A 27,738-nucleotide genomic window follows, 5' to 3' on the forward strand; every position below is an offset into this window, starting at 1 on the left:
TTAGTCTTAAAATATCATATTATTCTTCATGTTTGTCATTTCTGAAGGCACATATTCTGTTGTGTTCATACGCCACAATTTGTCCAGTCATTTTTCAAACAATTGAGAACCATTCTGTTTCCAGTTCTCTGTTACCACAAAGAGTGTTGCCAAAACATTTTGCTGTCATATAAGAATTTTCTTTCTTTGGGGATACTCCCAGCTTGGGATCTCTGGGACAGAGGCTATCAGCAGGTTAGTGACTTGTCTCTCAAAATTCCAAATTGTTTTCCAGAATGGAATATATTAATATGCCTGTCTTCCCACAGATCCTTCAACAGTCACTGCTTCTGTTTTGTATCTCTGCTTTATTTTGATTTCCACCTAAGATTTTTATGGGGAAAACTTGGTATCTCCAGTTTACAGAGGTTGAATTGGAGGCCCAGACTAGAAGACCAGGGATAGGCATAAAACCTCTAAAACTCTGTTAAAACAGGCTTCTGAAGTATGAGGTTGAACAATATGAATGGTGATTTGACACACAGCTAAACTGGCATATTAAGGTTTAGATATACTTTCTTCAATAGAATGGATTTTGTCATATATTCTGGGAAACTTCCTTTGACTCAGCAAAGCCAGGGGGCAGCTCTCATGGAGTGCTTATTTCCATTCTGTTTCTCCCTGTGTCTATATGGCATATATCATCTGGCTTTTGGGAGGCAGGAATCTGGATAAATTGCCTGATGCCTACACTTGTAACCTTGGAGTACGAAATATTTGGACTCATCATTTAAAGATGCATATAATGGGATCTGAATTTTCAAGTGGGTATGCATTCACATCCAAAAAATTCTAGATTGCAGATATTTCCATGAGTATGTAAAGTATATACTGTTGTAAAGTTTAGGATTTTGTTTTATAAGATAGTACTCAAATTATTTCCTTCTGTGAAACTGGCTGCCAGGAAAATGAGGGGATTCATATGTTAATAGCTGGTATTTTTATACAGTGCTTTAAGGGTCATAAACTGCTTTACATACATCCCTCTCATTTGGATCCCAGGAAAACTCTCTGAAGTTGTGCAATCTTTATCCCCATTTTATAGATGAAGAGCCTGAGGCTAGGAGACTTGCCCAGTGTCACGAAGCTGTAATTCTAAGAGGCAGTATTTCAGCTTAGTGTAGTATAGTGGAAAGAGCACTGGCCTGGAAAGTTCAGGAACTTGGTTCAAATATCACTTCCTATATGTACCTCTTGTGTCACCTTAATTTACTCATCCATAAAAAACCAGACAAATAAGTACATAATAAACCCACAGGCCAACTTATCTTTTTGTTGTTCCAGAATGACATACTGATGGACAATGTCCATCCAAATGCTTCTTCATCCCCTTGGTCTTCCCTGTGTGGATGGACAAGCCAGATTCCTTTGTGGGATTATATATCTCTTTCAAGAGGTTCCACAGTACCCTGGTGCTTGACATAATCAGTACAGGAATATCTGAAGGACCCTTCTTATATAGGCAATCCTTCTTCAACCTAGATTTTGCACTAGATCTCCTCCATCACAATGGTGTATACATTTTGCAAATATGTACATATATACACATATATGTATGTGTAAGTATATACATATATATTTATATCAATCTCTATCTTATCTCTCTGTCTTTTCTTCCTGTTTGTTTTTCTACTTCTGTTTCTCTACTTTCTCTTTATCTCTAGGGTCCTCTGATCAATATGATATATCACTGGCACTGTGATTGCATCTGCTTTTGTTTGTTTGTTTGTTTGTTTGCTTTTTGTTTGTTTTTTGGTGAGGCAATTGGGGTTAAGTGACTTGCCCAGGGTCACACAGCTAGTAATTGTTAAGTGTCCGAGGCCGGATTTGAACTCAGGTTCTCCTGAATCCAGGGCTAATGCTCTATCCACTGCACCACCTAGCTGCCCCTGCATCTGCTTTTGTAGAATATTAATATTGGCCCCTTGTTTGAGGTACATTTTCTTAGGACATTTTTTTTAGATCTTAATGTTTGGATGAATTGATAGACATGTGCAGGGCCTGTAAATAAAGGGGTCAGTTTTAAAGGCTTTAATATGTGGGAGATCATAAGAGATCTAATATGTGGGAGATCATAAGCCAGAAATTTAAGAGCAGACAGTGGTGGGGGAGAGAGGGAGAACTTTGTGCATTTACACAGCCTATCCCTACAGCCACTAATGGCAACCACAGAGCAGAGACACATTCCTGTTGCTTGGTTCCATGCTGTCCAAGAGGTTGTTCTTATAGGAGTTTACAGTCTAATACATTAGGGTAAAAGGAGGTAGGGGAAACAATGAGGAGGTAGCTTGAGACTGAAAATTGACCATAGAGATCTTCAAAGCAGATCCTCCACATGTGGATAATTGAGGGTTTCCTGCTTATGCTCATATCAGAATGGTTGTCATTGATGCACTAGGTGGCTGGCATTGGACTAGGTAGCTTACTTGCCTTGTATCTAGAGACTGCTGAGTGCCCAGTGGGTTTGTATCTGGCTTCAAATTGTACAGGTAGGACAAGGCAAATGAGCTAGGCTGCCTTGTGAACCACTGGGTAGGGAGGTGTGGAAAATGCTCCTCTGGCAGAATGAAACCCTGTAGAGATGAGGTCCTGCTATTTAGGTCATCAATGCAGGTTAGGAGCCTTGTACCATTTTATTTCAAATTTCTGACATGTTTCCATTTTAAGGTTAAGTAGGTTTAATTACTCTGCTCCTTTTTCAATCTTTGCTTCTTTTTGACATTACATAAGATATTTTAGGAATGGAGAAAGGTTAATGGGTCCATGATGGGCCCTGAAATTAACTTCCTTAATTAAGCCTCCACAAGCCATTGCCTTATTCCTTTTAATGATCTGTCTCTGTTCAGAGACATAGAGATATTCTAGTGCTGTGAGATCCCTGTCAGTTTAAGTACTTCACAATTCATTTCACATTTGGGACCCTAACTTTACCTATTTTCCAGATTCCACCAGTTGGTGTTATTTTGGCTGATCTGCAGAATAGAGGGTGTTAGAGGAGAAAGAAATCATAGGATCATAAGACCTTAAATGTAGAACTAGGGGGATCTTAGAGGTCATTGAGTCCAACCCCCTCATTCTAAAGATGAGGAACCTGAATCAGACAGAGGTTAATTGATTTGTATAAAGTTATACAGTTAATGAGTATCTGAGGCAGATTTTGAACCTAGGGCTTTACATTACACCATGCTGCCATTCCCAGTTGATGTGGTACAGTGGGAAAAAGTATTGGCTCTGGCATCAGATGACCTGAATTCAAATCCCGCCTTTGATGCACCTCTGCAGCCTTGGGAAAGTCATTCAATCCTCTATAACATTAGAAGATTCAATCACTTGGCCTATGGGGTCCTTTCTAGCTCTGGATCTATGGTTATTAAATCCTCCAAGAAGGAACTGAGAGATTATTTCATCCAATCCTCTCATTTTTTCAAGGAAAGGAAAGAGTCTTAGGGAAATAAAGTGATTGGTCTTGTCCCTTCCTGGATTATGGTCAGTCTGTTCATTTGTTTTGCCTCTAGTACATTCTTATCTCAGTAATTTCCTCCCGTACCATTCTATCTTTGGGAGTTTGATTTTTTTCTATCTATAACTATTACTGACATTTTGAGTTGACCTTGTCATCCCTATAATCCCCTTCCTTTAACTAAAGCTAAACCATACGTTTTTAAATAATTTTCCCCTAAAGTACATGTAAAAATAATTTTTAACATCATAAATGTTTTTTAAAGCAATAATTTACTTACTATTAGGGAAGTGTATGGTGGTGTTGTTGTTCAGTCATTTTTAGTTGTGTCTGACCCCATTTGTATTTTCTTGGCAAAGATATGGAAGTGATTTGCCATTTCCTTCTCCAGTTCATTTTATAGTTGAGGAAACTAAGGCAAACAGGATTAAGTGACTTGCCCAGGGCCACACAGCTAGTAAGAGTCTGAGGCCATATTTGAACTCAGAAAGATGAATCTTCCCCACTATAGGCCCAGTGTTCTATCCACTGGGTAAATCTATAATTACCAGAGCATACAGAAAGGATCCAAAGGCATAGATCCTATATGAGACTGCCCTCTATTCCCTAACCCCGATGAAAACAGACACTTAAATGATTGTTATCAGCCTCTGAAGTAAGTAAAACCATAGCCAGACTCTTTCTGGGAGGAGAACCCCTTGGTACCTGGTATGGCTGTCATCTTTGGGGGAAACTTGCATATGACTGCTCTGCTGGATTCAGGCCCAACTGACTCCCTTCCTTCCAGGAGCCTTGGTGCTGCCCAGTAGGGTTTCTCTTACAAGTTTCCTCATTTTTAACTCTGCTTCCAGTAATGGTAGTGCTCTAGCTGGAGGAGTGATTTTAGAGACTACAGTAATTACCAGAAAGATTATTCCTTCACAGAGCAGTCTAGCAGGGGAGCTAAATGATGTACAGAAAGGACTTTAATAGAAGGTAGAATGTGAGGGGATGATGAGAACAGTACAACGTACTCTGAGGACTCAGAGGAAAGAGAAGATGACTTCTGGGGGACGGGTGTGGGATAGGGAATCAGAGGAAGCTCCATGGAGGAGTTGGCATTGAGGTCGGATCTTGACAGCTGGGTAGAAGTTAGGCCAGAAAAACTGGGGGCATGGGGGGAGAAGATATTCCCAGAAGACAAAGGCATGGAGGTAAAACAGCATAGCGAATATTTGGGGGACAATGGATAGTCCAGTTTGACTGCTGATACGTAGTGTACATGAAGGGGAGACATGGAAGATAAACCTGGGAAGGTAGGTTGGGGTTAAACTGCCCTGTTCTGGCATGATTGTGTACATAAAGGGGAGTCATCGAAGGAGTTTCAGCATGGGGATAGCATGACATGGACTCACAATGACATCTAGGATGGATTGGAGAGAGGAGTGATTGTAGCCAGGGAGGCACCTTAGGAGGCATTCACTACAATAATGAAGGTAGGTGGAGTGCTGGACAGAGATGCCCAGATGACGGAGATGGTGCTCAGAAGGAAGCCATCTTCCCTCCCGAGTCGTAGCTTTAGCTTTAATGTGTGTTTGGTGATTAGTTCTAGCTCAGAATTCTGGGCCAGGAAAATGAGTAGCTCTTCTCATGCCCTAGGCAGCAGCATCAGGTTCTTACTTCCCTTGATCGGCTTTATTGCTTAAATGAGGTAATGTCTCCTCGATTTGGCATTCTAGGCCTTCTACAATCTGGTAACAGCTGGCCTTCCCAACTTCATTTCATAGCATCTTCATGCACACTGGGCTGCAGTCTAACTGGCCTTCTCTTTGGCCTCAGACCCTTTCCCTTACCCTAGTACTTTTGCTTACTTGGTTCCTATATCTGAAATGCCCTACCTCATCCTTCTAACCTTTTAGATTCATACCCATCCTTCAGAGCTCAACTCAAATGCCATGTGTTTTATAAAACAGTATTCCCCGCCTTTGCAAAATTCACATGGAACTTTGGTTTGGCCTCTCTATAATAATGTATTATCATGTAATATCAATTATTGGTACTAAGTGGTGTAGTGGATAAAGCACTGGACCTTGAGTCAGGAAGACCCGAGTTCAAATATGGCCTTAGAAATTTACTAGCCATACAACTCTGGGCTCTGTCTCAGTTTCCTCAAGTATAAAATAGGTAAACAATAATGCCTATCTCCCAGGATTGATGTGAGGACCAAATAAGATACTATTTGAAAAAGAAAATGCCTGGCCCAGATTGGGCACTATATTAAGGCTTATTCTCTTCCCTCCGTTCCCCTTCTATTACAGTAAGCTTCATGAGGACAGGTACCATATCTTATCTAAGTTTGTATCTCCTTCCGCATGCAGCATTGTGCTGAATACTTAGAAGGGCCCGATAAATGTTACATGGAACAAATGAATGGGAGAGTGGGTGGTGATGCTGACATCCTGGGGAGAAAACAGACTGTAGGGGCATAGGTGGTGTCATCATTTCTACTAATCAAAGATAGGGGCTTTAGAATAGAAAGATGAACAAGAAAAGAGAACAAGTTAGTTTAAAAAATGCTGCCCGAGAATGGAATTTGGATTTCTACACCAGATCAGGGATGGAGTATATTTAATAAGGACCAAGATGAATATGCTTGCCTAGAGGCTTCTGGATCAAATCAAGAGGGTTTTAGCTGAAAATAGAAGGAGAAGGAGGAAAACTGCCACATGCAATCTCTCCACTAGATACCACAGAGAATTAGGAGTAAGTATGACATAGGAAGAAGAAAAGCAATAGAGATGCTCAGTAAATCACAGGAGACAATGCTGCAGAGGAGGCACAATAATAATACTCATGACAGCCATATTAGAAATTATGTAAAGTATGATTAATAAAAAAAAAAAAGAACTAGAGGTCTAAATGCAGGGAGCTAAAGATAACATCCTGGGTACCACTGAGCACAATTAGAATAAGGCAATGAAAGAGGGTGCTTTATTCTAAAGGACACCACCATATGCTATGGGGGAAGGGGTAGAATAGCATTGTATATCAAGAAGATGTACCCCTGTGTGGAAATCGACAATCCAGAGATTGGGGAGAATTTAGATGGGGCTCAGTGGAAAGAGAAACAGAGAAATCCTGTGGTGGGAGCATACTGCTGACTCTCTGGCCACAGGGAGGAATAGGTTGATGAATTCCAGAAACAGATCACAAACCTGGCACCAAAGCACGATATACTATCAGCTCTCTGGACTTCTGTCTGAGATCTCTCTCTGCTAAAAGCAGGACAGTGAAGGAATTCCTGATTTAATAATGACAATTTATCTGTCAGAAAGAAGATGGAAAACAACAAGGGGGTAACTGCTCTTCTCATTCTAATCTCATTCTGACCAACAAAGGAGGAACTAGGAAAAAGTAGAAATTTTGAGAGGAAACAACTGCTGTATCATAGAGTTTGTCATAGATAAGAAGAGATATACTAACCACAGTTGGATATTTATTCTATACTCTGGGAGAGTGACCTTCAAAGAGTTTAGAGGAAGGACAGGGTGATTCCATAGACCAAGAGAAGGGGGCTTTCAGGAATGAAGTTCTGATGACATCAGCACAAATTATTTTAGTGAGGAAGAAAAGGGGGTACTATCTAAAGTAACCCATGGGGTCGCATAGCATTATATTTAGTCAGTCAGTAAACATTTATTAGTGCCTACTGTGTACCAGGCACTTTGCTTAGTGTGGGATACAAGGAGAGGCAAAAGACAAACCCTCCCACAAGGAGCTTGCATTTAATGGGGAGGCAACATGAAGCCAACTATGTACAAATGAGCTATACATAGTATATATCTGCATATGCATCATATAGTTCAGTTCACTCCACCTGGAACAGCAGACAGAGTCTTTCTATCTCTACCCTCTAGTGCAAGGCCTTGAATGTATTTGGTGCTTAATTTTTGTTGATTTGATTTGAATTGAATTGACCAATTTTGGCTTTTTGAAAATCACATGTAGAAGATTAATTAAAGGCAAGTTGTAGAGGCAGAATGATGATGGTAGTGGTGATAATGGTGATAATGATAATAATAATGCATGAGTTGTAATAATGATAACAGGAACATTAAAGCCTAGAAAGACTGGAGACTTGTAGTGGAAGCAAAAGACCACAAAAAGGGCTTTTTAAAGTTATGTTAGGAACAAAAGAAAGATCAAAGAGACAGAACTGCTTGGAGGAGCTGAAATGATGCTATAAAGGAGAGGAGATGTAACCATCTAGCTCTTATTTAGTTCTCATTCTCTGTACACACGGAATGATGGTCAAAGTGAGAAGTCTAGAACAATTATAACAACAATGCACCCAGCTCTCCCTGATATGTTTATGTTACTAGGCCCAGATGAACTCCATTCCAGGGCATTAAAAGAATTGACAGATTTGATTGCCAAGATGCTTCTGGTGATCTTTGAAAAATCATAGAGAACAAGAGAGATGCTTCAAGACTAGACAGACAAAAGTTGTCCCACTTTTCAAAGAAGGGAAGATGGTAAATCCTTAGAACTTTAGGCCAGTGAGTTAGTTTTCATTCTTGGAAAAATAATAGAACACATATTACAAGGGATGCCTTGTCAACATTTAGAAATGGAAGAAGTATAGATTATAACCTTGGGTTCATCAAGATCAAATCATATCTAATCAAAATAATTTCTGTTGTTGACAAGGTTGCTAAAATGACAGGTTGCGGTATGTTGGAGACACAATGTAGCTTTGAATATAAAAAATAACGATTCTGTAATATTACAATTTGAGCAAAGCAGTTAAAAAAGACATTCACACCATTCTTGTGGACAAAATAGAGTGATTTAGGCTCAATGATTGTACAGTTTAATTTGAAATTATTTAAATGACTATACAAAGAGTATTGTTATTGTTTCTCTAATGGCATGTAGCGGGGTACTGGCTCTGCCCCTATTCTAGACAATATTTTTATCAATTATCTTGGATGAAGGGATAGGGTACCATGTTTATCAAATTTTCAGACACCATAAATCTGATGGGTTACATCATAGTAGGGATCCTTCCTCCCCTCCCTGCCCCCCAATTGAACAGGCAAGAACAAACAGGATAAATCTGAGAAAGATAACATTTTAAATCAATGTGATTCCTCATCATGATTAGAGGTGACTGAATTCTCAGGTGTTATGCTATTGAAATTGTTAGCTCATGCAACCTCCTTGGAAGGTGACCCCAAACCTGAAAAGTTTTCAGTATGATTACAATGACAAACTGTTCATTGGCCAAGTACCAGCCTAGCTAAGAATGGAGCAGGAGGTTGGCGAGCCACTAGCCAACAAATTCCTTAGGCCATGATGACCCATGCAGTGGATAGATATACAAAACCTGGGTGACATCCTTCTGCTTCTATAGTGGAAATGGAAGTGTAGTAGAAAAAGGAGGAGAAGCTGCAAATAATCACGGTTTTGTTTTCTTTTTTACTACTTGCAAATATAAATTTAATATTTAACACTCTAAATGGACAGCTTAGTATATTGACCAGAATGTTAGCATATTGTTAAAGGAACTGGACCATAACCATATCAACATTCTCACTTTAAGTGGGGCAGCTAGATGGCGCAGTGGTAAAGCACCGGCCCTGGATTCAGGAGGACCTGAGTTCAAATCTGGACTCAGACACTTAACACTTACTAGCTATGTGACCCTGGGCAAGTCACTTAACCCCAATTGCCCCTCAAAAAAAACCCCCCAAAAAAACCCAAAAAACAAAACAAAAAAACAAAAAAAACATTCTCACTTTAAGTGAAACCAGAATCCACAGGAACACATCTGGGGAGCCTGAGGTTGATGAATCCCTTGAGCTTGGGAGTTCCAAGCTAGAGTATGCTATTTCAGACAGTTATTCTCACTAAGTATAATGATGATTACAATGATGATGAGTAGCATTTATATGGTACCTAATGTGTGCTAAAAGCCTTATAAATACTATCTCATCTTTTTCTCACAACAACTCTGGGACTTAGGTGCTATTAATATTTCCATTTTACAGATAAGGAAATTCAGGCAAACAGGTTTAGAGACTTGCCCAGGGTTACACAGCTAGTAAGAATACGAGGTTGGATTTGAACTCAGATCTTCCTTATTCCAGGCTCAGTGCTCTATCCACTGTGCCAGCGACATGCCCCATTTTGTTGAGTCTCTTGAAGTGGTTAGTGACATCAGGTTGCCTATGGAGGGTTGAATTGACCCATTTGGAAACAGAGCAGGCTGAAGCTTCTGTGCTGATCAGTAATGGGATTGGCCAGTATAATTGGCTGCTACACTTTCAGCCTATATGAGTTAAAGGAAACTCTGTCTTTAAATAAGCATTTACACAAATAAATCAAACCAGAAGTTACTGCAAAGAAAAATGGCCTGCTGGTTCTCCTAGAAGAAGTATGGAAAATAAGTTGGAAAATACGTTTGTTCAAAATCAACAAGAAGCATTGCTTCGGAGGGACACTTGGTCATCTCATCTTTTCTTGGGTAAGAAAAAAAATGAGAAATATAATTTTAGTTTATGCAATAATATCTATACAGAGAATGAATAAAAACAGATCAATCAAATGAGGAATTTCATGCTAAAGGGAGGCACTATATATCCCCAATATCCAATGACTTCAATGAAAGAAGACAAGGAAAAATATGTTAGAATATAGTGTTCAGAGTAGGAGCACTAAAAATGCTTACAGGTGACTGAAGTTTCATGTGTGTACCTCGTGAATACTTTCAGTCTTTCAGAGGATGCTTGATGTGACAGGCACTGAACAACATCACAAAAGATGAGATTGATTGTATCTGGCTCCTGATGTAGCTACCCTGTTGGGTCACCTTGTCCACTCAAGCAATCTTCCTTTAGAACAAAAGCCTAGAGGTGAACTCAGCTGCATTTGATTCAGATAACTTGTCCAGAATGAAATCGTGTCTTTAACTTAGGTCATTCTGTTTTTGGCATATGAGGGGAGGCTAGGGACCAGATCATGAACCATACCCCCAGGCACATGCAGTGATGCCCATGAATAGAAAAGAAGCTCTTCCACAGCTCCAATCATACTGGGACTTTTCAGCTTCTGAACTCAAGCCAGTAGCATAGTGTTAACCTCTAATGGTTTCTTGAGAGCCAATTGTTAAATTTTCAGTATGAGCATTCATACCTCAGAAATTGGTAAGCACTGCAAATCAAAGATTGATGTGTTGCTCTGTTGATTGTCTAGACTTAAGAGAGTAAGAAAGAAAATGTTAATAATGTAGATTAAATTTAAAAGTATATCATGAGATTTTTGGAGATCTGATTATTAAATACTTACTAGCAAACCTCTGGCTCAAGCCCTTAGTCTTTCTGTTTTCCTACACTGCCTGTGTCTCCCAGGCCACTCAAGTGTACCTTCTCACATATAAGTTCTATGCTCACCTACTTTCACTCTGAATGCACCACCTGCACCACACACCTGAAATATATACTACAATTACGGCCTTTCTGCTCTCTCATCATTCAGATCAATTTCCAACTCCTTAAGACCACTTATAACAGCATCTTGGCTGTTTCTTGATGCACCCCAAATTACCTTTGTGTGTTGCTGTCCCACAACTACTCTCTCATTAGGAGGTCCTCTTTTCTAATGATGGGGACAACACTGGCATGTCTTCTTCCCTCAGCTCCATGCCATTTCAGCTCCAGGAAAGAACTTTTCTGTATGTATTCAAATCATTGACTAGTTAGAAGGGATAAAACCAATACCATATTAGAAAAGAGGATAAAAATGAGGTCATTATGTGTGCTTATAACAGCATTAACACGACCTGTTTAAACTATTGCCAAAAAAAAGAGTGGGGGGAGGGAAGAAATGGACAAAAGTAAATATACTGACTCTATCATTATTTCTTAGAATTTAACTAATACAATTTGCCACAGTGAAGAGGCAGAAGAAAGAGTTCAAAAACCGGCTCAGACAGCAAACACCCCATCCTTTTTTCCAAGTGGAGAGATGAGTAGCCAATAGACCACACTGGTTTATAGTATAATCTCATTTTTAGACTATTACAGAAAAGAATGATAGAAGATTACAGGTAGTCTTATTTCACAAAGCAGTGAAGAGTTGTTGAGAGCAAAGTGAGCCTGCTGAGAGGTTGGCATGAGCCAAATCATCCTGAAAGCATTTACTAATAATGATAGCACTGCTAATAATATAAATAATAACTCACATTTACATAGTCCTTTAGAATTTTTAATGGTACTGAAGAGGATGAAGTCAAGAAGAATACCTGAATCTGACCAAGTACATATAGAAGAAGACTGTTTTGGAGGTAGCACTTTTTTTTTTTTTGTGGGGCAATGAGGGTTAAGTGACTTGCCCAGGGTCACACAGTTAGTAAGTGTCAAGTGTCTGAGGTTGGATTTGAACTCAGGTCCTCCTGAATCCAGGGCCGTTGCTCTATCCACTGCACCACCTAGCTGCCCCTGAGGTAGCACATTTTAAAAGGCATTTGGGTATTCATTTTTCAAGTTATCTAAGATGGAAAGATTTCAGAAGAATGGAAATGATCAAGACTCATACTTTTACTGAAAAAGGTGATTAAGAAGTGTAACGATGGAATGACGCCACCTACTGGAGGCTTACTGTAGAAAAGCTCCGCCATGAAGTGAAGGTCTCTGAGGGCAAGACCATGAGTCTTTTCTTTGGTGTCAGGAAGTGATGTTTGCTTGTGGGAGGAAGCCACGACTACACCTAGAGGACATCTGAGAAAAGACTTTCAGAGACTTTAAATGAACAGTTTTGTCTTTTTTTTTTTCTTTTTCTCTTTCCGTTATAATATACACCATCTGTTACATGTACTCTCTGCAGAGGCCCTCCCTTTGCAAGACCAATGTCAAAGTGCCAGTTCATGAGGACAAAAAAATTGCCCCTCTGGACAAAACTTTCCTCTCTCCCTTTTCTATATTGTTATTAACATATTGTTAATTAGCATAGGATATTATATTCTGTTATTTTTGACTATTTCATCAAGGAAACACCCTGTTTCTTGAAGAAACAAAGCGGGGACTGTAATGATTGGAATGACGTCACCTGCTGGAGACTTACTATAGAAAAGCTCCGCCATGAAGTGAAGGTCTCTGAGGGCAAGACCATGAGTCTTTTCTTTGGTGTCAGGAAGTGACGTTTGCTTGTGGGAGGAAGAAGGGGGAGGCCGTTGTGCTGGCTCACTCTCTTTCCTGAGGACTCTGGTGGAGAGTGGAGCTAGGAATGCTCTCTCCCTTTAATAGATAGATGAATGTAGGCCTTTCTCTCTCTCTTTACCAAATTCTTATTCTTAATAAATGCTTAAAAGCCTAACTCTTGCTAAAGCTTATAATTTATTGGCGACCACTCATTAGATATTTTAGACAGTTTAGCTAGAATTTTAGCCTTTAACAGAAGACATTAGTAACTAATAACTCATATACTTACCAGATCATGTCTATGAAATATTTGTAAAAATTTCTATGCATTAAGGACTATCCTTAATGAAAACAAGAGGGTATCCTTGATGGAAACATGAGAAGGGAATAGGTAGATTTTTGTTCATACTTTTATATAGAGAGGAAAATTTTCTGCATCTTCACTTTAACAGAATTAAGAGATTCAGAGAATATAATACCCTACTGTCTATTATTTATTGATATTTTGGGAAAAACAAATAAACAAATGTGATTCAGTTGACGAAAATATGGCCCTAAAGGCTCTACTTCAACAAGGTGTCTTAAATGCATGTATCAAAATGGATATGAATCTATGAGATATGCATCCATGAAGATAATTTTGTTCAGTGATGCATTGAGTATCAATATCCTGTTCTCTAGACTCTCATTTTTTTCATGGGAGAATTAATTTTGAATGTAACCAAGAAACTGCAACTGGATTTTGTCAGTTGAATAAAATAGTATAGGCCTTGTGATGTGTATTGTTGCGGAATTAAGTCTCCCTACATGTTTGGATGGGCTATCTATGGAATGGCATCTGACACAGAGAAATATCTACATAACACATACATACACACAAATACAAATGCACATTGAGAAATTTATTTCCTTTTTAAAGAGGCATCAACAAACCATCCTCTTGAGCAGAAATTCAGTCAAGTCATTTTCTCTGAGACTACAAGGTTGCTTTGGTTTTCCACAAAGAGACCCAAAGTTAATTTTCCTGGCTCCAGTGCTTCCAATGTATCTTACTGAACCAATCAAGCATTTACGCAAATGCAAAAATAATTTCAACCCACTGACCCACAGGTATTCCCACCCAGCCAAACTGAGCATAGAGTAATTATTGTTGAACCTTCCCGGGTGGCTGGGACTGGGGTTTATTTGGTCTTATATGTTATAAAAAGCTGTTTGTAGCAATTGCAATGTTGGCAAATTGACCACATGATACAAATGAGCCTGGAAGTTGTTAGCACATGCCTCCTTATGTGAAGAGTTAGCATTCATCAAGTTTGGCTTCGTTTCCTTGACCATACAGTTCTTGAGTTCTAGTTTATTTATAAATGTCAATACTGTAATTATGAAGATATAATTGCAAGGGGTCCAGGTGCTGTGGTCAGCCTTTCCTGGTGGGAGAGTGAAGCCTGGAAGGGGACCTGCAGAGCTCAGAGTCTGTTTGGAATTATCTGGATACTCTTTGCAGGTAGCAGATTTGACCTGCATTGAGGTGCCGTCCTCCACTGCGGGGGTGGGTAGGAGATTATTTAAAGCATGATGATGAAGACAGGAAGAGATGGAGAATAGAGACTTGTCCAGTTTGACTCTGGCTGGAATGTACACTATTTGAAGGGAAATTACAAGACAATAAAGCTGGAAAGAGACGTTGTAACCAAGTGCTGGAGGTGCTTAGATGTAAGCCCCAGGCAGTTGTCAAGGTCCTTCATATTCTTGCTCAAAACCCCTCAATGACTCCCTTGCTAAACAGCAAATAAAGTTCAAACTCTTTAGCCTAACCTTGAAAGGTAGTGTGGGGCAGTGGGAAGAACACCGAGTTTGGAATCAGATAATTTGGGATTGAATTCTGGTTCTGTCGCCTGCGTGACCTTGGGTGAATCACTTAATATTTCTGGGCCTTAGTTTCCTCAGCTCTGGAATGAGGGAATCGGAATAGATGTTCTCTCTCTCTCTCTCTCTCTCTCTCTCTCTCTCTTTTTTTTTTTTTGGTGAGGCAAATGGGGTCAAGTGACTTGCCTAGGGTCACACAGCTAGTAAGTGTTAAGTGTCTGAGGCCAAATTTGAACTCAGGTCCTCCTGACTCCAGGGCTGGTGTTCTATCCACTGCGCCACCTAGCGGCCCCCCGAGATGTTCTCTTAAGTCCCTTCCAACTCTGTGATCCTCTCCTCTGTGCTCAAAGCCCTCAGAAATCTGTAACTCTCCTGCCTCATCTCACACTATTTCTATTATATGCTCTACTCCAGCCACACCAGCTTGTCCTTCCCTATATGCACCCCATGCTGTCCCTTCTCCTTTCCATGGTTTGGCCATTCTGTATGCCAGGAATATCCTTCTATTTTTCTCCCCCTGCCTTTTGAATTCCTACCTCTCCTTAACATTTCAGTGCAGATGCCACTCCCTCCAAAAATCTTGTCCAGATCTCCTTTGGCAGTGATGATCCTTTATGACTCTGACCCCAAATAGCACTTAGATCACATCTTTCTTATGAATCTGGCATGTATTCTTTTATGCTCAAGTTATTTGTAAATGTGTTATATCTTTTCTCTTACAAGTTTGTGAACTCCACGAGGGAAGGGACCATGTCCATGCCTTATTTAATCTTTGTCTTTCCCCTAGAACCAAGCATAGCCCTCTGTATATAGCAGATGTTTAATAAATATTCATTGAATCCCTAAAAAGTAGGCTGCAAGGCAAATTCCAGTAAGTCAAATCATGGTTTTCCATTAAGTTCCACTATAAAATTTATACACATTCCCCGAAATCCACTTCATTCCACTCAATAAGCATTTAAGTGTCTAGTATATTCAGCAACACTAATAACAATAATAACAATATCTTACTTTTCTGTAGTGCTTTAGGGCTGACAAAGCACTCTTCTCACAACAACCTTTTGAGGGAGGTAGGGGAAGTGTTACTTAGTCCATTCTACAGATGAGTGAATTGAGTTTTGGGGAGTTTAAATGACATTCATAATCACAAAGGAATTAAGAGTTGGAGTGAAAATATAGGCCTTGGTCTCCTGATTCCAAGTCCCATGCTCTTTGTATTATATCACATATTTGAGAACGTAACAGAGATGATATAACTCAGCTCCTATCTTCCAGAAACTTGTCATCTATGAGGGGAATAATACAAATGACCAATTAATCACAATACAGGTTATATTCAGGGAAATGCATAGGAAAGATCCAAACAGAGCAGTGTGAGAGATTTAAGAAGGGAGAAACCATTTGTATCTGAGGTAACTAGGGAAGACTTGATGCAAGAGAGAGCACATGAATTGGGTCTTAAAGGAAGAGAAGGATTTCAAGAGTCATAAAGGTTTGGAGGGGTGTGTGTGTGTGTGTGTGTGTGTGTGTGTGTGTGTGTGTGTGTGTGTAAGTTGAAGGATAGAGGGATAATGAAAAGCCCAGAAATGATGAAGGGAAGGATAAATTCAGGAAATAGCATGTGGTCAATTTGGACTGGAAGATAACATGTATGGAGAAAGGTAGCTGTGGTAACTTTGAAAGGCAGAGTCTGTGGTGTGAATTTCAGGCTAAGGAGTTTCTATTTTATTTGTTGAGAAATGAGGACCCACAGAAGGCTATTGATAGAGGAGTGATGAGAATTCCTGTTAGCAGTGTGAAGGATGGATTAAAGAGGGGAATGATTGGAGGCATGGAAACCAAGTCAGAGGCTGTGTATAGTAGTCCTGGAGAGAGGTGTTAGGAGCCTGACTTATAGTGGTAGGAGTGGAAGTGGAAAGGATGGGACAAATGTGGCATATTATGGAAATAGAAATGACAAAATTCAAGAATGAATTGAGTAGGGGCAGCTAGGTAGTGCAGTGGATAAAGCACCGGCCCTGGATTCAGGAGGACCTGAATTCAAATTTGGCCTCAGACACTTGACACTTACTAACTGTGTAACCCTGGGCAAGTCACTTAACCCCAATTGCCTCACAAAAAAAAAAAAAAAAGAATGAATTGAGTGTCAGAGGTTCAGGAGAGAGAAGAGTCAAAGAAGACTTGGAGGTTTCAAACCTGGATGAACTGGGAGGATGGTGCTGCCATCAACAAAAATGTGCATGGTAGGAATAGTGTTCAATTTTGGACATGTTGAGTTTGTGGTGCCCCAGGATATCCAAGTAGAGATAATTAAAGGGCAGGCAGAGCTACAGAAGTAGAACTCAGGCAAAGGGTTTTTACACGAGGTAATAAAACTCTCCCTCAGATATGCAGCAATCCTTTTATAATAAAATATTTAAGAGATGCATGGTAATATACTCCAAAATGCCACTGGGTTTGTGATCTCTCAGCGATGTGGTCATTCTTCCATCACTGTAGATAGCAACAATCAATCAGTCAGTCAATAACAAGCATTTATTAAGCACTTACTGTATTCTGGGTACTGTGCTAATGTGGAAATACAAAGAAAAAAATGTCTATACCCTCAAGGAGCTTACATTATATGTTCTCTCTCTCTCTCCACACACACACACACACACACACACACACACACACACACACACATATATTATAGATGTCTCCACATATATAAGTATATAACATATACAAGACATATATACATATATAAATACATGCATGATATATTTGAAATAAATATAACACAATTTTGGGAGTGAGGCACAAATAACTAGGGGGATCAGGAAAAAATTCACAGAAACCAGGGATTTGCAGGGGCAGAGGTGAGGAATTAGTGCCTTCCAGATTTGAGGGACAGTTTGTGCAAATGGAGGTGGGAGAAGGAATGTCATGTGAGGAACAACCAGCAGGCCACTTACTCATCATCACCATGGCCAAGGAATTCACCACCTAGTGGTGAAACTGCTGGTGATGAGCCTCTCATTCAACCAGAGACCCCAAGAAGCAGGCTCAGACAGTCACTGGGACAGTACTTGAAATCTTCCTTACTGTCTATAACCTACCAGAGGGCAGCTAGCTGGCGAAGTGGAAAGAGCACCTGCCCTGAAGTTGGTAGGACGTGAGTTCAAATTTCATCTCAGACACTAACTCCAATTGCCTTAAAACATCCTGATCTACATCTTGCCACTGGACCCAGGTAGCTCTGGAGGAGAAAGTTAAGGCTGGTGACTTTGCACAGCCCTGTTTCACTTAAATCCAATTCAGTGTAAGTCATGACATCTGTCATTGTCCTCTTCAAGAACAAAGGACAAACAACAACAAACAACAACAACTTGCCAACTTGTGCTTTGTTGGCAAAGCCTTCAAGAACGCAGGGTCACCTCAAAACAAAAACTAAGGTACAATAAGTCATAGGAGCAGCTAGGTGGTGCAGGGATAGAGCTCTGGGGCCCAGAACCTGAGTTCAAATGCAGCCTCACGTATTTACTAGCTGTGTAAGTCACTTGACTCCTGTTTGCCTCAGTTTCTCTCTCTGTAAAATGGGGATAATAATAAGACCTACCTCCCAGGGTTGTTGTGAGGATGAAATGAGATATTTGTAAAGCATTTAGCACAGGGCCTGGCATATAGTAGGTGCTTTATAAATGGTAGCTATTATTAATGTTATAAGGTATGATAGGGTGCTTTCCCTTGGGTCCCTCAATCTGGGAAGAAGGAAGATGTAGTCTATGAGTTGTCTTGCCCTTTAAATTCAAGCTCTGGCTTTGTCTTTATCACAAGGTAAACTATCCTTTTCAACTTCTGTCCATGATTTTAACTATTCTTTATTTTAATTTCTAATTAAAAAATTTTTTTTCATACTTTTTTTTTTTCAGGGCAATGAGGGTTAAGTGACTTGCCCACAGCTAATAAGTGTCAAGTGTCTAAGGCTAGATTTGAACCAGGTCCAGTGCTTTATCCACTGTGCCACCTAGCTGCTCCGAGCTACTCTTTCTTTATTAATTTACTTATTTATCTACTCATCTATTTATTTATTCATTCATTTATTTATTTAGAATTTTCCCCACCTTACATGTAAAAACAAATTGTAACAATGATATTTAAAACTGTGTTCCAAATTTTCTTCCTTCCTCCCTATTCCCTGCTTAAGCCCAGCTATTCTTTATAATGGGAACTGTCCTGTGTGACACCTATTAATTGTCTGCCGATTCACTATTGATGTGTTTGTGTGTGTGTTCAGCAGTTCTTTCTAAATTCCTTATTTTGAGAAATCTTAGAAAGATCCTTACCAAATTCCACTATTGCATGAGGTATGCCTTTCCACGCAAGTAATTTTCATAGGTATATAGGTCTTAGAGCTGGCACCTTGAAATCCATGTAGTCCAATGCTCTCATTTTACTGAGAAGAAAACTGGGTCCATCGAGGTGATGAGACTTGCCCAACAATACTGCACGGGCCATAAAGAGACAGGGTGAAGTAGAAGGTGCAGGGTCCTTTTCCCAGCTCTCTGGCTGCCCTTCCATATTCTCCTAGGAGAAATGAAAGGTTGGTTTGGATGGTCTCTACTGTCTCTTCTAACTCCAAGTCTGTAATGTTGTGAAGATCAAGATGTGCTTTGTCTAGTCTGCCTGGGGCGGGGGGGGGGGTCTACTTGTATGTCCACGCTGAGAAAATATGCAGCAAAGGAAGAGTTGAGTACTTAGGAAGTTTCATTCCCTCTTGGGATTGATAATTTAAAGTCGCAGAGGTGCCAACCCACAGTGTGGAAATCATGTTGGACTTGGACTCAAGAGGACAGTTAGTTCAAATCTTGACTCAGTAACATATTAGGTATGTGGCCTTAGGCAAGCTGTTTAACATTTCTTAGTCACTATTTCCCCTTCAGTCAAATGGGGATGAATAACAGCACCCACCTCATAGGGTGATTGTGAGGATTGAATCATATATATGCTGTATTGTTGTTGTCAGTCCTTTTGCAGTCATGTCCAACTCTTAGTGACCCCATTTGAGGGGTTCTTACAAAAGATACTGGAGTGCTTTGCCATTTCCTTCTTCAGCTCATTTTACAGATGAGGAAACTGAAGTAAACAGGGTTAAGTGACTTACCCAGGGTCACACAGTTAGTGTCCGAAGTTGGATGGATTTGAACTCATGAGATGAGTCTTTCTGATTCCAAGTCCAGTGTTCTATTCACTGTGCCACCTAGCTGCCCATATATGATATGTATGGATATAATTATATATGTATATAATGCCTTACAAACCTTAAAGCACTATATAATTGCTAGCTATTTGTTATTTGTATCAATATATATCAATCAAGTGAATTTAATTCTATGGTTATGGCACTATTGAAAAGTAAAGGAAGGGGCAGCTAGGTGGCGCAGTGGATAAAGCACTGGCCCTGGATTCAGGAGTACCTGAGTTCAAATCCAGCCTCAGACACTTGACACTTACCAGCTGTGTGACCCTGGGCAAGTCACTTAACCCCCATTGCCCCGCAAAAAAAAAAAAAGAAAGAAAGAAAAAAGAAAGAAAAGTAAAGGAAACTTTATTGTGTGTATGGTGGGGAGAGGGGGTCATAGTTTTCTTTGTTTGAGAATGGAAATGAGGGAATTCTGTTGGTGAGGAAAGATGTCAGCTCTCAGCAGACTTACTCAGCTCATAAAGTCACTATATTTGGGTTCAGAGATGTGGTCTACTCCATGCAGGAGTTACAGGCTACCATGTTTATGGAGCTGTTTGCTGTCAAATAGGATTAGGCACCTTGGCCCTCATGCCATGGTGCCTGATAGGGTATTGTGATAGGTGCTAAACCTGTGATTAGAGGCTCTTACAGAACCATTCCAATATGTGGGGACATTGGTGTGTCATGCATTAATTTGAACTAGTTCAACAGATTTCTAGTTTCCAAGAATACTGTGAGATCTGGGGATTTTCACGACAATGGGGTTAGTTCAATTTTCTTCTTATTATTGGTTCACATCAGATTGAAGGCATTTTTATATGTCCATGTAGTGGACTTGGCCTGAATTTTTTTCCCTGTCACAAATTAATATTCAAAATAACGATTTCCTTCTCTGTAACTCACAAATACTTAATTAAAATTTGACCTGGAAAAGTGAATAAATTAGAACCGCCTTGCACTGAACATTTGGCCCGGGTGCTCCAACCTTCAGGGCAACCTTTCTCCAAAGTAGAGGGTAACACAATAGATCCCATTGCTGGCTATAACCAGAAGTTTAAGGCAAGTTTTCCCCCACACAAGGATTTCCCACCCATCATATCCTGCAAATAGCCTACTCTGTGGTTCACGATGGCTAAATTCCCTGATGTTGATTTTTCTTGAATGTTGTGAAAGACCCTATATCCTGATGGGGAGGGAGAATAGACAGCTATAGGTTGGGTTTTGCATATGGTTAGACATGAGTGACATTTCTGAATTTATAATCACCTCCATTCATTCATACCCACCCAATCCATCCCAAGTCATATCTTGTCAATGGGCTAAAATATCTTTTAAACTTTCTTGTTTCTAATATTTCTTATCATTTTGTGCCAGCTCAGCTTCCCATCTAACCATAGTAGACATGCCAATTTGTCCTAACATTCCTGATTGAACAGGTATCTCCTGATTCCCAGACCCTTGATGTGGTTGAGGGGAGTGAGTGGTAGAAGAGTAGAAGAGTTAGTTGGTCAGAGATGTGTCTGTGAGGGAACTTGTACTTTCCTAAGCCAAGGAAAATAAAATCATAGGGACATAGCTCTAGAGCTGAAAGGGATTTCAGAGGTCATCTACTCCAAGCCTCTTCATTTTACTGATGAAGAAACTGAGACCCAGCAATATTAAGTGATTTGTCTAAGGTCACATAGGTGGTAGGTATCAGAGGTAGGATTTGAACACAGGTCCTCTGACCCCAGGGCCAAAGCTTTTTATTATAATATTCCTACCTCAATAATTTTGTATCCATAATCCTAATTTGAGGTTACTTCTAAAATGAGGAAAAGGGAGAAAATAAGTTGGTTGGGAGGGATTGTTAAAGATCAGGCAAGAATATTCTTCTTTGGGCCCTTGATGCTCCAGCCAAACTGTTCTTCCATCTTGTCCAACCCTCATTTACCACTGTGATTTTGCTTAGAAGGGAAGGGAATGGAATGGGCATTTATTAAGTGCCTACTGTATAAAGTGCCTTTACAAATATTACTACAAGGTGTAGGTTTTATTATTATCTCCATTTTATAGTCTTGGAAACTGAAGCAAATAGAGGTTAAGTGAATGTCTCAGGGTCACACATCTACTAAGTGTCTAAGGCCATCTTTGAACTCAAGTCTTTCTGACTCCAGGCCCAATACCCTATCTACTATGCCATTTGACTTCCTCTGGAACTGGACTCCAGAACAAGAATCCTCTCCTAACTTCTACTTCCATCTCTCCTTGTTGACATCCTTCTTCCTCTTCAAGGCCTTAGCTCAGTTAATACCTCTTATGTGAGGCCTTCCGTGATTCCTCCCTCTTCCTCACCTGCCTCCTTACCTGAATCCTTCCCTCTTTGAATCTTTCAGGCCACTCGTATTTGGCCTTTCCTGAGCAATGAACTATTCTCTAAATTACATCATCATTCCTAGATGGCAGCAACTGGGTGGCTCAGTGGATAGAGTGCTGGGCCCAGAGTCAGGAAGACCTGAGTTCAAATCTAGTCTCAGACACTACTAGTTGTGTGACCCCAGGCAAGTTACTTTGTTTGTCTCAGTTTCCTCAACTGGAAAATAGAGATAATAATAGCACCAATCTCTCAGGGTTGTTGTGATGAACAAATGAAATTATAACTGTAAAGTGCTTAGCACAGTGTCTAGCACCTAATAGGTGGTAGATAAATGCTAACTATTGTTATATAACTCTATCATGCTCATCTTCACCATCTTCATTATAGAGGTACCATAGCATGATAGTTAGATTAATGTATTGGGCCTGTTGGAGTGAGGAAGACCTAAGTTCCAATCTTGCTTTTGAAATGAGCCAAGTGACCCATGACAAGTCACCTAGCTTATGAATATCTCAAGCAACTCCCTAGGACTTACACACTCATTTATACTGAATTTCTATCAGCATTGGTAGAAAGAGTTCCCACACAAGGAATTTACTTAAATTGATGAAATCATGGATCTACGTACGTACTAGAATTCATGAAATCATTAACTTAGAACTGGCAGAGGTCTTAATGTCCTTATCCCTTGAGTTGCTTGTGTTTTCCTTACCTGAGACCCTTGAAATTACTCTGTGTTTATTTGGAATATAGTTTGTATTTGTTTAACTGTATGTCTCCCCTTCCTGGACAGCCCTCCCTTCATACCCCATCCTCCCCAAGTCTCGAAACTGGTTCATTTTTTTAGTTGTATGGCCACATCCTATTGTAGAGACTTGAACATAACAAGTACTTAATAAACTCTTGTTTCATTAAATTTAAACCAAGCCCCCTCACTTTGATCATAAGACTTGGTTTCCCCAGCCTTTGAGTTTTTTGCATATAATAGGTGTTTGATTATTCAATTGAGTTTAAATTGTTGGAAGGCAATGGTTATGTAGGTACAAGCTCCTTATCATTTTCTCTTCCGTCTCCTGTTCACAGGGAATCTAGGAAAGTCTTCTGTAGCAGAACCCAAAGGGGATCATGGCCAAACTCAGTCACCCAGGTAAGAAAAATGGAAGATGTAGAAAGATAACATAGTCTAACTAATGGAAATGGTCTAAGGATGGTAATCAGCCGATCTGAATTCAACTTCCAATTCTATCGCCATTTTTGATTCAGTAGACATTCATCATCTTAGTTTTTCTAGTACTGATGGATTTTCTGGAGTTTAAGAAACATTTAGTAACTGCCAAATATGGGCAGTTAGGGGCAGCTGGGTGGCACAGTGGATAGAGCACCAGTTCTGGAGTGAGAAAGACTCATCTTCGTGAGTTTAAATCTGGTCTCAGACACATGCTAGCTATGTGACCCTAAATAAGTCACTTAACCCTGTTTGATTGTTTCCTCATTTGTAAAACAAGTTGGAGAACGAAATGGCAAACCACTCCCATATCTTTTCCAGAAAACCCCAAATAGGGTCATGAAAAACCAGACACAACTGAAATATGACTGAACAACCATAGGAACATGGGCAGAGCACTGTGCTAGGCTCACTGTAGGAGATAAAGTGTATTTAGATAAGATGTCTATGCCCTCAGGGAACTTATTGTCCTTTAGGGCCACAAAGATAAGATAACTGCAACACACAATATTGCTTGATATGTATGTAAGTGATGTGAAAAGAAAATGTGATATGAGGTCCCAGGGAAGAAAAATTATGATCAATCTGGGGGTTCAGGGAAAACTTCATAATGGAGGATGCATTTTAAAGGATGGCTATGAATTCTGATAATTAGAAGTAAGGAAGGAAATTCTAGGCATAAAGAATAGTGTCAAAGACAACAGGGAAAAAGGTAGGCAGTAAAGGATTTGAAGGAGTTTTTTGAGAGAGAAGGCTAGAAAAAGCAGGATGGCACCAGATTATGAAAAGCCTTGAATGCTAAGACAAGACACTTGAACTTTGCTTGCTAGGTTATAGGGGACCAGTTTAGGGTTTTGAGCAGAAACATGATATGACCAGGAGTATAAAGAAACTTAATCTGGCAACAACAACAACAACAACGTAAGCTAGCATTTGTATTGACTCTTATAAAATACTTTCATGTGTTATCTCATTATCCCTATGAGGTTAGGGGTTATTATCATATGCTGTAGCTGGGTCATGCATTTGGATAGAGAACTGGACCAGGAGGAGTCAGAAGACCTAAGTTCAAATTCAGTCTCAATTACTTACTAGCTATGTGATGCTGGGCAGGTCCCTTAAAGTCTGCCTCAGTTTCCTTATCTGGAAAATGTGGATAATAGCGTCTACTTCCCAAGATTGTTGTGAACAAAAAATGAGTCGTTAAACATTTGTTAAGCATCTACTATTTTTCAGACATTTTGCTAATGGATGGGGATACAAAAAGAACTCCTCAAAGAGCTTACAATTTAATGGGTAAAAAGAAAACCAAGCAAACAAATGTGTACAGAGAAGCTATATACAAAATAAATAGGAAAGAATTAGAAGAGGGAAGGTACTAGAATTTAGGAGATCTGGGAAAGGCTTCCTGTAGAAGAATGGATTTTAGTTGGGACTCAGAAGAAGACAGGGAAACCACCAGGTAGAGATGAGGAGAGTATCCCAGGCATGGAGGACAGCCAGGGAAAATGCCCAGACATGAGAGAGAGAGAGAGAGAGTGTTTTGTTCATGAGGATGTTAGTGTTACTGGACTGAAAGTATGTGGAAGGGATTAAAGTGTAAGAAGACTGGGAATGTAGGAGGGGCTGCTAAATTGAACATCAGACAGGATTTTGCATTTGATCATGTGGGCTATAGGAAGGCACTGGAATTTATTTACTGGAGGGGTGACATGGTTGGACCTAGGCTTAAGAAAAATAACTTTGGTTTCTGAATGGAGGATGGATTGGAGTTAGGGGGGAGGCTTGAGGCAGGTACATCCATCAGCAGCTATTGCAATAGTTCAGGTGTGCACCAGTAGTGGAAGTGTGAGAGGAGAGAAGGGGGTAGTGCTAAAGAGATGCTGCAAAGATGAAATTGACAGGTCTTGGCAATAGATTGGATATTGGTGGTGAGAGATAGTGAGAAGTCAAGGACTGACACCTAGGTTGTAAGCCAGAGGGACTGAGAAAGATGGTGTTGCCCTGCATAGTAGTAAGGAAAGCAGGAGAGGGGAAAGGTTTAAGGGGAAAGATAATAAGTTCCATTTTAATTTTTTTGGGTGGGGCAATGAAGGTTAAGTGACTTGCCCAGGGTCACATAGCTAGTGTCAAGTGTTTGATGCTGGATTTGAACTCAGGTTCTCCTGAATCCAGGGCCGGTGCTTTATCCATTGTGCCATCTAGCTGCCCGCAGCCCATTTTACCCATATTGGACTTGTTGAGTTTATTTGTAAAGTGCTTTGCAAATCTTAAAGTGCTGATTTTTATTACCCTCATTTTAGGGATGAGGAAGCAGGCTGAGAAAGGTTAAGTGACTTGCCTAGAGCCATACAGCTAGTATGTATCTGAGGCAGAATTTGAACTTGGGTGTTTCCCTAGAAGAGGTAGAAGAGTCTCTGAGTTGGAAGAGATTTCAGAGGCCATTTAGGGGCCAACCCTTACCTGCACAAGATTTACAGCATAATCAACAATTAGTCATTCACCTTTTTCTTGAAGACTTACAGTGATGAGGAAGGAAATAAGCATTTATGGAGCACCTTCCATGCTCCGAGCACTGTGTTAAATACTATATGTGTATTCTCTCATTTGATCCTGACAGCAAGCCTGCGATGTAGGCGGATGAGGAAACTGAGGCAAGCAGGTTAAATGACTTGCCCAGGATCACACAGCTACGTAGTGTCTGAGGCCTGAATTGAATTCAGGATTTCCTGACTCCAGTTGCAGTTCTCTGCCCACTGAGTCACCCAGCTGCCTCTACCTCCTAAGAAGCACATTTTACTTGGTATCACCATAATTTATTAAAAGAAGAATTGTTGGAAGAAACTTTCCCTAACCTCCACCTAAAATCTACTTCTTTGCTATCATTCCTAGTTCTGTCCTCTGTCTAATCTCTCATCCACATGATAGGTTTTCACCTAGTTGAAGATGATTATCACATATTCTCTCCAAGTCTTACCTTGTCCAGGCCAAGCATCACTCTAGTCAACCTTTGATAAGATGGTATGGACTGAGGGTCTTTTCCATCCTGGTTGCACTCTTGGAGACACTTATCAGTTTAATCAATGTCATTTCTAAAATGAAGTATTTAGAATTGGGCACAATATCCTAGATGCAGTCAGCCCTGGGGCAATGTACACCATGGACAATACCCCCCTATTCTATGCGATCCTTCTTGTAATGGGCGTTAAGATAATGTTAGTTTTCTTTCTTTTTTTGTTTGATTTTGGGCTGCTTTATTAAACTACTGCTGACATACACTTGCACTCCACCAACATTCCCAAATCTTTTTTTTTCAGATGATTTTCTAGTCCTGTCCACCCCATCATGTAGCTGTGAAATTGATTTTTTGAACCCAACCTGTTTTTACATTTATTCCTGTTATATTTCATTCCATTAGATTCATATTAATGTTCTACTCAGTCAAGATCTTTTAGATCTTGCCTCTGATATTTAAAGTGTTAGCTGGTTTTGTGTCATTTACACGTTTCATAAAGGTGACATTTATATCTTTTAAGTCATTGGTAAATATTCAGTGGCAGTAGGTGTCACAGTGGATGGAGCACTGGGCCTGGAGTCAGGAATATTCATCTTCTTAAGTTCAAATCTGTCCTCTCTTTGCCTCAGTTTCCTCATCTGTAAAATGAGCTGGAGAAGGAAATGGCAAACTACTTCAATATCTTTGCCAAGAAAACCCCAAATGGGGTCAAAAAGAATCAGACGTGACTGAACTTGCTGAACAACAAATGTTCAATGGTATAGGGTTAAGTACAGATCTTTGGATCATGCTACTAAAAGTTTCTTCCTAAATTGTCATTGAACTATTGACTGACTACTCTTTGGGTATGGCCAGGCAATCAATCTGGAATACATCTCTCCTGGTATGTCCAGCCCATACCTTCCTGTCTTGTTGATAAGAATAGTTTGAAGGACTTTGTCAAATACTTTATGTACCACCCTCTCTCTGGGCTCACATTCCCAGCTTTCACCCCTATTGGCAGGTGGGTGTCTGAGTTTCTACAGAATCTAGCTGTGAGTTAAACCTGTAAAGAATTAATTGTCATTTGAGGTTTTTATGCCCCCAGGCGCACTGGTCTGGGGCTCCAGTTTGCTAGATTCTAAGAAACAGTAACTTGGTAGCATCTGCCAGCATTTCTTCCCATCATTACATATCATAGTACTTAAGCTACCACTTTCTTTGGGGGTATGCCTTTGTACTTCCATCTTCAGGGGCCTCCTTTATCAATGGCTACTACCACTCCAGTGGACTCAGTTATTGAATCAGGTTGTCAGTGAAAATTCTGATGACTTTGATAGATCTCTTCATTTCACACAGTTACCCGGGCACTCCTGTCTCAGGATAATTTT

General features: G+C 40.0%; 1 long non-coding RNA gene across 1 annotated transcript in view; it reads left to right on the plus strand.

The window, feature by feature from the left end:
- Nucleotides 1–27,738, plus strand: part of LOC122751712 — a 128,519-nt gene that overhangs the window by 57,571 nt on the left and 43,210 nt on the right. The window contains exon 4 of the long non-coding RNA XR_006355802.1: nucleotides 23,211–23,274. This is a non-coding gene — a long non-coding RNA (uncharacterized LOC122751712). The remainder of the gene's footprint in view (nucleotides 1–23,210; nucleotides 23,275–27,738) is intronic.

This window comes from Dromiciops gliroides, chromosome 3 (genome assembly GCF_019393635.1).
Source record: "Dromiciops gliroides isolate mDroGli1 chromosome 3, mDroGli1.pri, whole genome shotgun sequence".
NCBI classification, from domain to species: Eukaryota; Metazoa; Chordata; class Mammalia; order Microbiotheria; family Microbiotheriidae; genus Dromiciops; species Dromiciops gliroides.